This window comes from Rhyacophila brunnea, unplaced genomic scaffold (genome assembly GCF_057557595.1).
Source record: "Rhyacophila brunnea isolate RB1 unplaced genomic scaffold, BYU_Rbru_1.0 scaffold_3, whole genome shotgun sequence".
In the NCBI taxonomy this organism is placed as follows: Eukaryota; Metazoa; Arthropoda; class Insecta; order Trichoptera; family Rhyacophilidae; genus Rhyacophila; species Rhyacophila brunnea.
Window position 1 is genome coordinate 15,409,388 of NW_028232965.1, and position 14,163 is coordinate 15,423,550.

General features: G+C 27.7%; 1 protein-coding gene across 7 annotated transcripts in view; it reads right to left on the bottom strand.

Annotated features, from left to right (window-relative positions):
* Positions 1-14,163, bottom strand: part of LOC147067947 (Ig-like and fibronectin type-III domain-containing protein 2) — a 277,069-nt gene that overhangs the window by 207,498 nt on the left and 55,408 nt on the right. For 3 of the 7 annotated variants that reach the window (XM_085952847.1, XM_085952844.1, XM_085952842.1), the window contains exon 1: positions 3,076-3,317. The exons of the other annotated variants lie outside the window; for them this stretch is intronic. The gene's annotated coding sequence lies outside the window, so the exon portion shown is untranslated. Of the gene's footprint in view, positions 1-3,075; positions 3,318-14,163 lie in introns of those variants that run through there. 7 annotated transcript variants of the gene reach the window in all.

The following is a 14,163-nucleotide window of genomic DNA, read 5'->3' on the forward strand; positions in this document are numbered from 1 at the left end:
ATTAAATTTTGTATGTTACTGCGTGGTGTCGTAGATTTACGACATTTGGAAATCTTACATTTCAGTATGTCAAAATACAAAACCAAATAAAAACAATTATAAAAAACTAATGTACACACCTTATTTGATGTGTAGATATTTTTATTCAACCAATTTCAATCTTCTGTATATTTTTTTTATTTATTTACAAATGCGGATTTTTGCGTACATACGAATTCGTCAACTGTCAAAGCAGAAATGCAGAGACTATAATGCAGAAATGCTTTATTTATTGAAATGTCGAAACAAAATCGGTAAAGTAGGATGTTTATGGTATAACAGTTTTCTAGGCATCGAAAAAGGATATTATTTGATAATTTACACAGATAGCATTGGCTATATCGAAATAGTTTGAAATGTCGCAAATTTGCGACACTATGCAGTAAAGGGATATGTATATTGTTAATATACCAATTAAAAAATATTTTTTTTTTGAGAATAATTATATGATCAAAATGTATATTTTCGTCTCACAAAGTATAATTGCTTGGTTATCAGTGGCACATAATATATATTAAATATATAAAAAGAATAATTAATGCACAATCTATGTAAATAAAATTATATTTAACATTCGGTATTAGGTTCTTGGCCTAGAATCCAGATGGTTCAATGCAAACCACAAGATGATTAGGTAATTACTCTGAAGATGTATCTGACTAGAACTGCTTTGGTCAATAGTGTTTATAAATATATAAAAATTGATTCAAATGCAAAATAATACAGTGTGGTTATATAGTTATTGGTTATATTTAAGCTAAGATATGATATATTTTCCCAATTTTTAAATAATGAGCCATATCATTTAAGGGGTTTTCTAACAATCGTAGATTACACATAAGTAGGTTTATAGATTTCAAATTAATGTGTACTCAATTTATGTCACAGATATTAATTTTCATTCTGAAATTAACTAATAATTTTGTTAGGTACATTTCCAGTTATAAGAATTTTGATAATCAGAAAAATATACTCATATTGTTCAAATTCGTGCGGTTTTGGGTATGTATACATATATATAGATATTTACTGATTAAATTATAAATTGTTGGTAGTATAAATGCGCAACAGGTCTAACTATAAATATATTACTTTTTTTTAAAACTTTTTTCCACTAAAAAATATAAACGCAAAATGTAGTTGAGTCGAGTCGAGTAGAAATGTTTTTATCCCTGCATAGTTTTTCTTCTTCTAAAAAATTCATGTGCATATTTAGACTTTAATAATATTATATGATGATATATTGATTTTAAATAAAACTTTACTGTGAAATTATGCTCCATCTATTTTTAAAGTAAATAATTTTGTCACATTATTTAAAATTTATACACATTATTATAAAAAAAGTTTATGTTCATAAAGTTATATATCACATTCATTATTTTATTTTAATTTACTCATTATTTTGAATATTACGTGGATTAAAAATATATATTTACGTAATAAAGATTCGACATGAATGGTTTCATTGCATGTTGCAGTACTATCAATGTTTAAGTTGTTTAAGGGGGGACATGCTCGTCGAAGGTCAAAATTGAGTTTTTATTGTATATTCAAACCATGATCCTGGACACTCCTTAAACGTTGTAGATGATCTATTTATATACTTTTGAAGCCTTATTATCCTTTATAGTTATTTTTAACATTTGATGACTGCATGAAGTATTTTTGTTACATAAAATAGTATTCTTTTAAACCTCTCGCTCTAATGTTTTAGAATATAGTCATATTTCGGTACATAACTGTGCAGTGGTGTTAAGATTTTTTACATTTATTAATTTTTAAACGCATTTATAAAACCATTAGCATAATTTATTACGAGATAATTTTTGTAAAATATTCACGATAAAAAATTATATTGATAATCTCTGTGATCCCAAATTTGACAAGAATTAGGCATTTTATTATTCAAAAAATCGGCAAGATTAACACATTTGAAGATGATTCTAAAGATATTTATTATAAGCTATGTCTTTGACCATTCAAGTGTGATAAACATCTTATGAATAATGATTGCTTTATAATAATTATTGACCTAAGAATAAGGTAGTGTTTTTTTGAAATACGCCATTTCTTTTGTCATTCCCCAGTGGTTAAGCTACAACATACGGCCGTAGCCATAAATTGACAAACTATAATTGAAGTAAAGAGTAAAATGATATTGACGTGCATGTTTGAACATGTACCGTTTAAAAAAAAATAAAAAAAAATTCGGTTAGGTACATGTTCAAACACGCGCGTTAACATAATTTTACTCCCTACTTTAATTATAGTTTGTCATTTTATGGCTACGGCCGTATGTTGTAGCTTAACCACTAGGGAATGACAAAAGAAATGGCGTATTTCAAAAAAACACTACCTTATTCTTAGGTCAATAATTATTATAAAGCAATCATTATTCATAAGATTTTTATCACACTTGAATGGTCAAAGACATAGCTTATAATAAATATCTTTAGAATCATCTTCAAATGTGTTAATCTTGCCGATTTTTTGAATAATAAAATGCCTAATTCTTGTCAAATTTGGGATCACAGAGATTATCAAAATAATTTTTTATCGTGAATATTTTACAAAAATTATCTCGTAATAAATTATACTAATGGTTTTATAAATGCGTTTAAAAATTAATAAATGTAAAAAATCTTAACACCACTGCACAGTTCTGTACCGAAATATGACTATATTCTAAAACATTAGAGCGAGAGGTTTAAAAGAACACTATTTTATGTAACAAAAATACTTCATGCAGTCATCAAATGTTTAAAATAACTATAAAGGATAATAAGGCTTCAAAATTATATAAATAGATTATCTACAACGTTTAAGGAGTGTCCAGGATCATGGTTTGAAAATACAATAAAAACTCAATTTTGACCTTCGACGAGCATGTCCCCCCTTAAACATTAGTGGCTTGTTTTTATTAATGTATTTTAGATTGTGGTATTTGATATAATAAACATGCATTAAGTCCGATATCAAAGAGTCATTATTGATAAACAGTATATTTATATAAATTATATAATTATACTATACCTATGAAACTAAATATAGAACACTTCTTTAGAAAGAATCAAACTTCACATAAATATTGTTATTGAAAAAAAGTGTTTGTTTGAAAACAGCTTAAATAGACACCAAAGTATTTATTCACTGAGCGTTTTTTCAAAACAAAAGTTAACTTTGATAATATTTAACTGTCAAAAATGCGCGCGCATTTGAACAAACGTCGCGCACGCGCAACAAGTACTAACCGCGACAAAGGCGCGAACGCGACTGACAAATTAATATGAATCTCAATCTCAATGTTCACAATTGCACAAGGTGCGCACTATGTTATGCCTACGTTTATTAGCACCGTGATAATATTGGAAGGTAAATCTGAAGCAACTTGATAGATAAATAGATGCTTTGCCAGGGACTGGACGTACGAGCAAGCCATAGCTGATCGCTCTTGCGACGGCAACCAATGAAAGCGGAGTAACAATCAAATTAAAGTATTGTTTGCGTTACAATATACAAAAGATGACCGAAAGAAAATCAAGAAAATTTAATTTATTTACAATAAAACAACATGCTCCGCTCCTACCATCCCACTATATGAAAATATATTTCGTCGAAATAAATATTTATATTAAAATGTAATCTCAACATAATAATAAAAAAATATTTTATTATTATGTTGAAAGAGAATTTTGTAATAAACACGAATAATGTAATTTTTAGCTTTAGGTGAAGTGTTTTAAATAATACTTACGCGGTAAATTGTAAAAGGAATAAAATTAAATTTTTAGTTTTATTAAGTTCAAATTTCTAAAAAATGTAATATGTAAGAACGTAATTTAAATAAACTATTTCTCATTATGAATATAGTATTCATTATTGAATATACGTACCTCGGAAGCCTGAAACAGATATTAGATTTGTTTTTAAAAGTTGGTACCTATCACCTGTTTGATTCGTCTGATTTCCGCCAATGTTCTACGAATTAACCCAGCTGAACGATACCAAAACTAACTATGCGTCCGATGTGTTTATTGCTTGCACTTATAATTTTTAATTTAATTAAATCAATTTTTTGTCTGGTATTTGTTATTGAACATCGGGCACCGATATTTTTTCTAACATGTATGTTTGCGATGTGTTTTGAATTATGTATCCTCAATAATCAAATGCCTACTTAAGGGTGGACGTGCTCAGCGTGGGTCAAAATGGAGCTTTTTTTCTATTTTCAAAGCATGATCCTGGACATACCTTAAACGTTGTAGATAATCTATTTATATAATTTTGAAGCCTTATTATCCTTTACATTTATTTTAAACATCTGATGACTTCATAAAGTATTTTTATAACATAAAATAGTATTCTTTTAAACCTCTCGCTCTAATGTTCAGTACATAAATGTGCAGTGGTGTTAAGATTTTTTACATTTATTAATTTTTAAACGCATTTATAAAACCATCCGTATAATTTATATCGACATTTTAGTGAAATATTTACGATACAAATTATATTGATAATCTCTTTGATCCCAAATTTGACAAGAATTAGGCATTTTATTATTCAAAAAATGGGCAAGATTAACACATTTGAAGATAATTCTAAAGATACTAATTATAAGCTATGTCTTTGAACATTCAAGTGTGATAAACATCCTACGAATAATGATTGCTTAATAATAATTATTGACCTAAGAATAAGGTAGTGTTTTTTTGAAATACGCCATTTCTTTTGGCATTCCCCAGTGGCTAAGCTACAACATACGGCCGTAGCCATAAATTGACAAACTATAATTGAAGTAGGGAGTCAAATGATGTTAACGCGCGTGTTTGAACATGTACCTAACCGATTTTTTTTAACGGTACATGTTCAAACTTCGGCTCAAACAAAGGCTTCAAAATTATATAAATAGATTATCTACAACGTTTAAGATATGTCCAGGATCATGCTTTGAAAATAAAACAAAAGCTCCATTTTGACCTACGCTGAGCATGTCCCCCCTTTTCTCGGAAAAGAGGGGTGAAAAAAATACTAATGTGATTATGAAAAATATACTATATAATTATTATTATAACATAAGTCACCGGTTGACAGCTTATTAGATTGCGTTCTATTTGTAACATTCTGTTGTTTATACTCTGATATGTTCCCAAAAAGTACTCTGTTAAAAATATTAAATATTTATTTATATTATTAATATTTAATTATGAGCTTACAAATCCTGAAAATAAAATTATTTTATGTATTTTCCTTCGTCGAAAACTTCACTTGGAGAGTTTTAGTCATTTTCCTATATTTTGCACAAATGATTTGAGAGATTAAATTTTGATGCATTTAGAAAATTTGTGGCATCATACTGCAAATATATATTACTTAGATTGCTTGGCAGTTTTATAATAATTATTGTTTTATTATCTATTTTTTACTGTTATTCGTGCTGTTCTCTCCAATGGGTACACCTATATCAAAAACTTTTTAAATTCAGTTAGAACACACTTGAGTGCTTGGTGATCTCAGTCTTGGATAACTGCTCCTGAGACATTGCCAGTCATAAAAATCACTGATAACTTCACAGCCAAATCCCGTGATTCACCGATTAAAACCGGTCGTGGTTTGGTTGGGCCATTAACTTCAACGGCTCAAGATAAAAACTAGTGTAAGATTGTAATTTGATCGCCAATCTTCTATAGAAGAGAGTACCATACGAAGAATAGTGACAATGTTTTTGACATTTCTACCAAATTATGAGTTTCTTAAACTTTGTAGCGAAAACCAAATATTTTTCAAAAAATATTTGCCATATTATTATAATAATATTTTTTTTTACATTTTTTAAAATATGTAGGTAATTTGGTAATCAAAAATTTAAGCATACTTAACGATATTGGTTTCCGGTGTGATTTAAATTTTTTAAAAGCGAATTTATATTATTTCTTGCAGCTTTTCTAATGGTCATGTTTATCTATTTACTGTATATATTTTAAAACTCATTACGAACAAATTTTCTCAAATAAAGGCTTTTTCAGTAGAAGTTTTACGATCCATTATAATACGTATTCCTTCACTTCTTTTGAATTATCTCATATTTTACTTGTCTGTAATGATTTAACGCCGTGATACACGTCTTAATGTTACGTTTTCGAGAAGTCGATTGGAGAATAGAGCACCTTGGTACAGACTTCCTATGCGTATCAATCACTCCTTACTTTATATGATTATCATTTTCAATCGTAATAAAACAAAACACAAGTAAATTGTGATATAGATACTTATTGTAATATTATAAAAGTATATTTTTATAGCGTCAAATTAGTTTAATCTCTAATTAGATCGATTGTAAGTAAGTATAGGTACCTCATAAATATTATACGTGTAGAACTGTAATATTTATGTGGATGAATTTATATACGAAAAGTTTTCAACAATAATAGGTATCAAAATGAGTCGATATTACTTAATCTTTGATTATCAAATTTTAAGAAAATTAATAAGTAGCATTTAAACATACAGTAAACATTATAAATTATAAATTTAAGACGTTCACAACATGACACTTACAAACAAAGAGATAGTATTAAACAGTGTAAAGAAGAAATAAATATATGCAGTATCACAAAAACAGTATGAAAAGTGAAGTAAAAGTAAGAATTTATAAAATAACGTCCACCTATACTCATCCTCGCGTAGGTGGAATATATAAACATCTGAAAGGATTTGGTTGAACATAGTTATTGCCCTCCCAATTGGCATCACCAATGGTAGGTTAGTTCTGCTCATTGGGAAAATAAACAACTGATGCTCCCAATTTCTAAGATAGTTACCAAGGACACACAAGTCAATACCACTAAGAAGAGTTCTCATTTACACCATGTATAAGTCGAAAAAATACGCGGGCAAATATTGATATCTTCTAGCATTTAAACTGCAGTATGTAAGCATGCCTAATAGAGTATTAGATTTTGCCCCTTTGAAATATTTAATGAAATTTAAATGGACGTTTTAGTTATATAACAAAATATTCTTATATCGCTTGATTTATAACGACAAAAAAACGCAACATCACATCCATAATACGTATCCATATTATTTTCATTTCAAAAGTCAGGTTATTTAAATGTTACGGATTTATTATTTTGGCGTAGGTAATTCATTTTGAAATCCTATTGAAGAATACCTCTGTAGTTGCTATCAAATGGTATACGTTTTATAACTTTTCACTTTTTTTGCACTTTGTACTACACCCAATATGCCTTTTTGCCTGATTACCTCGCTTAAAAATAGATCAAATGATATACTTACACTTGTTAATAATATATATTATGTAGTAATAAATAAATAAATAGATAATATATAATATGTAAAAAAAATATATTAAGTACATTATTTTCATTCTAGAGCCGGAGTGCAAAGTTATGAAGCATAATATACTCTACTAAATCCTAAAAAACAATAAAAAAAGCTTGAAAGTTTTTTTATTTAAAAAGTGTACTCTTTACATATTTACTAAAATTGTCTTTGGTTTTATACTGAAATGTAAACTTTAAATCTCGACAGAAATATACAGCATAAGTTTCATTCGTAAGAGTTGATTAAGCCGTAACAAAACAAGCAAATTGATAAGAAAGAAAATACTTTTTAACTATGTGATAAATGACACTAAACGGGGTGATCAAACTGGACACAGATGAGTTAGTCCTTAAATCAACTCAATCGATGAATTTATCACAATTATATCTTCAACCAAAACTAAGTGGAATAACATGATGTATGGGTTTTCATTACCTAGCCCCAAATGTTCATGTTATTATAATAATTTCACCAATCAGTAATTATGTTCTTTTGACTGTTATAGGTATACTATTATTGGCTGTTTTTTTCAATCTTACATAGTGTAAAATGGTTACTTATTATCTATTATTTTCCATATACTATCAACCAGTGGCGAGGTGTGGTTCAATGAAAATAAATACGTTTGACTGACAAAGTTTAGTGTGCACTATTTATATCGGATCTTCACGGCCTACCTTCACCTTTTACCACTGCTTCAAGTATCAACTGTTTATTTTTTCTAATGCATAATCTGTTATTTGGTGTATTAGCCAAATATAGGGACTGTAATACTGAATGAAAATACGAATATCGGTGTTCGTAAAATAATTGGAATCTACCAATAAATATTATGTTAAAATCTCTTTAAAATATTAATATTTTATAGCATGTTACTGTTGGCCATCTAGGATGACGAAGGGCCACGGAAGTAAACCGGACATCGCGTAACCTGACAAAAAATACAGCCCTTTTAAGCCTTTTATGTTACTTAATACATTTTGTTTCCACTGTAAATACCGAGAATATTGGTATTGTCTGATTTTTAAAACCGGTATTTCGGTATAGAAAAATACTGGGATACCTGTTTTGAAATACCAGTATTGCAATTCCTAGCCAAGTATAGCAATGCCGCAGTATTAATGCATAAAATAAGTTTAAATTAATAAGATTTATGATTGTTATAAATATTATCTTATTATACTAAAACATACCGAAACAATTTGTGATTAATTAAGCTATAAATGTATATACAAGAAAACTAAAGGTGTTTGCTCGGAGCAGCTAAAGGTCGTTTTCGAAGGCCGGCTTATGTCATGTCACCCCACCAACACAAGATTATCTTCCTTGGAGGGTACATATTTATTCGCTTCACTACGATATCATAAAAGATTAATTATTATTTAAATTAAGATATGTAGCATAATGTAGACATACATTATTTATCATGCAATATAACTCGTAGTGCATGTATTGTGTTGGGATTATAAACCTGTTTTTAAATCGTATTAAGATTATGGATTTTTAATAAAGAAGTGATATAATAATATGTATGGTATTTTGAAAGCATAGTTGATATCAATTAAAATTGACAGATAACTAAACATGACCGTATTCACTCATAGTTGTAACATTGTAATAATTCTCAAATAAGTTTGTAATCAAATGAACATTATGATAACATGTTGATGTAAATACTTAGATGGCAAAGAAATAATAATAAACTTTGTCATTTGTTTATAATATTCTAATTGTATTTAAATAATATATCTAATATGTTGTGCAATTAATATCAATATTCAACTTTTTATAAACTTCAGGTTAAGTAATACCCATAACATGTTGACCGCTGGAGTTCAAAATATTTTATTGTTATCTAATATTATAATAAATGTATTTTCCTTAATGGAATTTTTTATATTTATCCATTTAATGAGTTTAATTACCAATATATGAATTTTTGTACATATTATGTAATTACAGTAGAATATGTTCATTATATTCATGAATGACATATTTGTGAGAAATTTTATTTTTATGTTTTTAATTTCAATTAAGTTTTAAATATCTAAAAACAATTGTCGAAAAAATTGCATAGATAATAATAATTTATAGCTGCTAGAAAAACTCACGGAGTACAACTTCAATATAGACAATATATACATATTTTCTTTGATGGAAATTCATATATTATAATTGAAAACATGATAATATCAACTACATTAAATAATATTATTGACTAGACATTGAATATATTGTTACGGTATTAAAAACTACATCATTGTGAAAAAATAATGTAATTACAAGTTACACTGGCGTAAATATTCCAAATACATTAAAAATAAAAAAACATTTATACGTTATTAAAATAAAATTATTTTTTATCAAAATAAAGTTAAGGTTTAAGACATTGTTTGTTTTCTATATTTTACAATTTTACTTGCCATCAATATTGAAGTTAGGCAGGTTTTAATGATGCTTTTAAAACCTATTTGTATAAATAGTTATTAATAGCCGATGTCGTTTTAAACTAATGAAATCAATCTTGACCATTATCCAATTATGTGAATTAAGTACCTGCTATATAAATTGCACTTTGTTTTAATTGATATAACACAATAAATATATGTTAATATTAATATATTAGTAATAATTAAAAGTATTTTCAAATATATCAGCAGTGTTTCGTTTAAAACATTAGAGATATTATGGAGCTACAATTATGTATGGTTTCAAAACAGGTTGTTATTGTTAAATTAATTAATATGCACAAATTAATATAGGTGTACTCATAACTAATTATAAATCTTTTCTTAAAACATTTCTGAATACGTGTATTTTGTAGATTATCTATCATTGCACAGTTCATAGACAATAGTTTATTTTACTATTATAGTATCTTCTGAATACGTGTATTTTGTAGATTATCTATCATTGCACAGTTCATAGACAATAGTTTATTTGACTATTATAGTATCTTAAACCACCGTAACATGTGTATTTTTGTAATATCAAAAACTTCTAAGCTAAGAAGAGTAAATATGTGTATATTTAATCCTTATTTCACAATATTATGTCACATTGCATAGAAACGTTTAATAATACGTAATACTCGTACATAGCTGTTATTTTTCGATGTTTTGTTAGACTTAGATGGTAGGTAGCCAGATATGAAATGTTTCATAGCAGCTGCCCGCGAGGTTAAAATAATGAACTGCAAACTACAATAATTTACATAGAGCATCGAAGCAGTCCGCAGTACAGATTCGCGTCTTGCCAGCACCCACTAGACCGGTCTTCACTTTGCATGCTTGGTCAATAACCTAGGGATAATTTGTATTTAATATTATTTTAAAACTAGTTAGAAAAGAATTCGTTGACCTTTGCTGATAAAAAATAAGCATCTCTTCGTATTATCTGCTTGATTGGGCATAAACACTTGATAATTATTACACTTCTAAGTCATACAGGTAAACGCATGTAAGTATCCACTAGAGTTCTTAAACATAACTTGACGTATGATGGAATTGGTAAAATGACTATATTTTTAAATAATCTTAATACTTAATTTTGTAAAGTATCTATTTCCTTAGTGTAGCTAAATGTAATAAATCTTACATACATACATAAAACTAGCTATATACCAAAGAATTCTAAAACATTAGATAAAGAGGTTTAAAAGAATACTATTTTATGTAATAAAAATACTTTATGCAGTCATCAAATGTTTAAAATAAATATAAAGGATAAACATTATCATGTTTTCTAAGCCAAGCATATTGTGTAGTTCATGCTACATACTTCAATTATATTAGCTAATGTTTTTACGAAGAATAGTTGTTGGCCGTTGGCCCAACCCGTTAGGTCCTTACAAATCAAACATACGTTGAATAAAAATGATATGCATTTTTGTGCTTAGACGGTCGCTCTACCAACCAAACCACCCGTGCTAAATGTTAAACTGAGAGATGGTAAAATTATGATAATGGTGAAAAATATAAGATATAATGAATACCTAACATTGTAAATTCAAAAACGATTTCATATTTTATAAACTGATTTGAAAATTTTATTTGATAGAGCACCGAATAAACCGACAAAATGTTATGTACACACGGTACATTAAAAATGTTTTGATTATTGGTTAAAACATAAAATTGACAACAAAATTCATTGGCGATTTTTATATACAAACTTTACTTACACGATATGATATTATTATTTTTTCTATGTATGTAAGTAGTTACCTATGTTAATGTGATCAAACTCAATACATATATATATTATATATATATATATATATATTATAATCATTTTATTCATCCATATAAACGATAAATAAATAAAGTGTTCAGTGGCTACTAAAACTATATTATTATTATTGAAGTAAAAAAATGCCTCAGAATTAGCCTCAGGCATGAATAAAGATCTCATGCGGATGTTTTGAATCTCGATAACTTCAGTTAAATGAACTGTAGTGTTATGAATTTGAACGAATGTTATAATAATAAGTTATTCAAAAATCTAGTTTGTATAATGGATGTTTATGAAACTTGCATAGTTATCGTATTAGTATCACTAATTTAGAAAGATAAAGGATGTTCACAACGGTACACCTAAAACCTGTCCCACTGGAATATTTCGCGATTTTTTTCGACAAGATTTTCAAATGAGCTTATAAGTATATTTTATATGACAGCTAAGAAGCCAATGACCCTACAATAGTAAGAACCTCTTCCTTACATAATCACAGTGACCATTTGATTAGGCTTTATACGCCTGAGATGAACGGATTTGAATATGATGTGTACAGGATCAAATACAGAGAACTGCGCTAGATCTATTTTAGCATATAATACATAATCCTGTTTATTAAAAATAAGTATTTTTTATATATTCACAATATAGAGTTTTAACATAGATATTTTGAAATAACTTTAACCTTTTTTTAAATACACCACGTGGATAGCGATGGTCATGTTCTATCTTTTTTCCCCTATATGTATATTTTTGAAATTGTTCCAAATTTGTTCATTTTTATTATACGTATAATATTAAATTACGTGTGCAATCATATTTCTAAAAGTTAAATAATAAATAAACTAATTAAATATGTCATTTTATAAGAGTAATTTTTTAGTTTATTTATCTTTTTATTATAATATGATTGTAGAAATATTGTTGTTTAATTATACTTCCAATGACTGTGTGCTACAGATATACTTTTAAATCGTATATGTAGTTTTCCTTGTTCCATCAATAAATAAAACATTATCTTATAATTTATGTTAAATATGCATAATTCTATTTCTATCACATAACCATATTATACATAAGTATAGTTTTTTTTTTTTTAATATTTTGTTTTTGTATGTCCAAATAAGATATTTGAGAAAATATTCTATCATTCAAATACATAGTATGTATCATGCATCTCGAATCTTTAAATTAATTTCTTTTTATTTCTCAAAACATACAAAACTGGACATACAATATCTTTGCAGTAACCAGAAGGGGGGGGGGGGAACTGCGGCCCGCACGGTATTTTTTGCGGCCCGCCATCATTAATTGTACTTCTGATTACGAATAACTTTTTTAACATTTTTAAAAAATATTGACAATAGATTAAAATTTTAAGAATTTGTTGTTTCGTAAATGTATTATCTCAGTACGTCTTCCTTGCGTCTAGTCTCACACTATGTAACCACTATTTTCTACGTTAAACATCGATTTCAATAGATATTGATAGTGTGCCATAGAGCTACAACTTGAGATTATTGATCTGCAGTGTGACACTGATTTAAGAGAATTGCATCGTCGTGAAAAAGACTCCAAATTTTACAATGCCCTTAATTCAGAAAAATTCGACCAACTTACAGATTATGCAAGAAAAGTGTTCGTCATTTTTGGATCAACCTATATATTATGTGAACAAACATTTTCGATCATGAACCTCAATAAAAATTATTTACGATGAAATATCTCCGATGCCCATTTGTTTACAAGCAGTTTTGAGAATATCAACTACAAAATTAACAACTGAATTTAAAAAAAATGCTCAAAAATATACAACAGTTTCATTCTTTTCATTATTTTTTTTGTAATGTTTATTTTTCGTGATAATAAATAGTGTATATCTAAAAATGGTATTTTACTTGCGGCCCGCCGCTCATTTTAAACTCTTGAATTTGGCCCTCCATCCAAAAAGCTTGCCCCCCCCCCTGCACTAAACCATCAAATTATCATTATAGCGAATTGTCAATGGTAGGATCTGTAGATATTTCATTTAACAATTAATTGCTGTAGGTATTAAACAATACCAATAAACTTTTAAAGTATCAGAAAACTATTTTCTATACACACAAAAAAAGAATCAAATTGAATCATTCAATAACTTAAGTAAGTCTTAAACAAATACATAATCTTGGTCTGAGTAGGATTTGAGCATACGTTATTAGTTTGTGGGCGAGGCCTCCAACGCCTAAGTTACCGACTCAGGTGTGAACCTTACAGATATTACCTGATCACTACTGTAAGTGAAGTATTTTCAAATTCGATAAACAATGAATACAATCGTTTAATGTAAATCAATGTAATACGCTTACTAGGTTTACATATATGGCATTTTATAGTGTTAATTAAATTATTTTTATAGATATATACAGAAGTTTATAAAAATGTTTGCTATTTGAAACAGAAATGAACGTAATATTGTATAATATACGTATGTATAGCTGCACTGGTATTGTAAAAGAAATATTTAATACGTAACTTAGTATGCTAATGCAATATGCACGA